The sequence below is a fragment of the Balaenoptera ricei genome, chromosome 1, assembly GCF_028023285.1.
Source record: "Balaenoptera ricei isolate mBalRic1 chromosome 1, mBalRic1.hap2, whole genome shotgun sequence".
Classification (NCBI taxonomy): domain Eukaryota; kingdom Metazoa; phylum Chordata; class Mammalia; order Artiodactyla; family Balaenopteridae; genus Balaenoptera; species Balaenoptera ricei.
The window spans coordinates 169,953,903-169,956,025 of record NC_082639.1 but is presented as its reverse complement, the minus strand read 5'-3'; positions in this window follow the sequence as shown (position 1 = coordinate 169,956,025).

The window sequence follows — 2,123 nt, the reverse complement described above, 5'->3', positions numbered from 1 at the left end:
GACGTTACAAATTTTCTCTACCTGGCCCCGCCCCGCATCTCTCTCAGGTGATAGGATCGGGGTGGACACCTGGCCCGACCAGGCTCTTCCCTGGAAATTGGAACAGAGAGAAAGGGAGGGAAGGAGAGAGACAAAGCCCAACATCTGGGCCCCCTCAGTGAATTTCTAGTGACTCCTTTTTTTCAGATTACAGGGCACACTTTTCTGTTTCTTTGCATATCCTGTATTTTTTTTTTAATTGACAAGTGACTATTGGAGGTCATATATTGTAGCGGCTCTGGACTTGGACCCCACCCCACCCCTGCTGCCCGCCCTTGTTACTGCTGGGTGTGTTTGTTTATGGGCTTGCTCAGACCAGTTCTGTAGAGTCTGTCTCCCCGCAGTGTGCAGCTACTGCTCTCTCTACTCCGTTTTTTCTTCTTGTTTTGATGTTTTGTGGTTTTTTTTTAATTTAAAAAAAATTTTTAACATCTTTATTGGAGTATAATTGCTTTATAATGGTGTGTTGGTTTCTGCTGTATAACAAAGTGAATCAGCTATACATATACATATATCCCCATATCTCCTACATCTTGCATCTCCCTCCCATCCTCCCTATCCCACCCCTGCAGGTGGTAACAAAGCACTGAGCTGATTTCCCTGTGCTATGCGGCTGCTTCCCACTAGCTATCTATTTTACACTTGGTAGTGTATATATGTCCATGCCACTCTCTCACTTTGTCCCAGCTTATCCTTCCCCCCTCCCCATGTCCTCAAGTCCATTCTCTACATCTGCATCTTTATTCCTGTCCTGCCCCTAGATTGTTTTGATGTTTAATCTGGCCTTTCTAGAGGATGTCCCTGTGAGCCGGTGATTAGTCAGAGGTTATGCCCACACTTTTTTAATTTAATTTAATTTATTTATTTATTTATTTATGGCTGTGTAGGGTCTTCGTTGCTGCACGCGGGCTTTCTTTTAGTTGCGGCAAGTGGGGGCTACTCTTCATTGCGGTGCGTGGGCCTCTCATTGCGGTGGCTTCTCTTGTTGCAGAGCACGGGCTCTAGGTGCGCGGGCTTCAGTAGTTGTGGCGCATGGGCTCAGTAGTTGTGGCTCGCGGGCTCAGCCGCCCCGCGGCATGTGGGATCTTCCCAGACCAGGGCTCAAACCCGTGTCCCCTGCGTTGGCAGGAGGACTCCTAACCACTGTGCCACCAGGGAAGCCCCTGCCCACACTTTTTGAGCCTGTAAGGCTTCCACCCTTCGCCGATGGATCTGTGTGTAGGTCAGACGAATGCATTTAAAGTTCAGGCAGTTGTGCAAGTTTGACCCTGCCTTTACTTTCTGCCAGGCCCTTTTGTGTCTCTTCCACATGCGTGCAAGGCATGCATTCAGCCAAGGATGTGTGGAGAGCCAGGGCCGTCTCGGGTCTCTCTGGAGTGGTGCAGCCTTGGGCCCGCAGGCAGCCTCCAGACCACGCAGGATGTGAGGAAGGCTACACACTGATGAGAAGAGCCCTCCTTGTTCTCTCCTCGAGGGGCCGGAGTGCAAGGTCACTGGTCACCAGTGTTAGGTCCCTTATTGCCATGACCCAGAAGGATGCCTGTTTTCGGACCTCAGGCACAGCCCAGAGGCCTGAGCTCCACTGCTGAGGTACTGAGGGGACAGCTGGGGTCTTCCTGCCCTCACAGAAAAGTGAAGACTTCTGCTCCAAGCCAATTCTACACGGCCTTCTCACTTCTCCTCCCCTTCACCAGTAAGCGGGTCAGGCCTGGGGGAAAGAGACCACAGGACATGGTTCTCAGGTACCAGAAACTCAGGGCTCAGGTGGGGAAGGGAGCCGGGTAAGTAACTAGCTCTAGGACAGTCCCCTAGGTGTCCTAACCGAGGGGGGCAGGAGGTTGATTGGGAGCAGAGGGGGAGTGGGGTGGGAGTGTGGGTGGGCGGACCCCATGGCAGAGTGTGGGTGGGGGACACTGGGCCCCGAAGGATGAGGGAGCGCCTGGCTTCCCTTGCTTCTGTCTCCCCTTCTCACTCCCCCTGCTCTCTGTATGCCCCCCGCATTCCATCCACCACCAATGAACCCTGCCTGGATCATCACACTTTGGTCCTTTCATTGGTGGATTTTCTAAGATGTGTATTGTTAA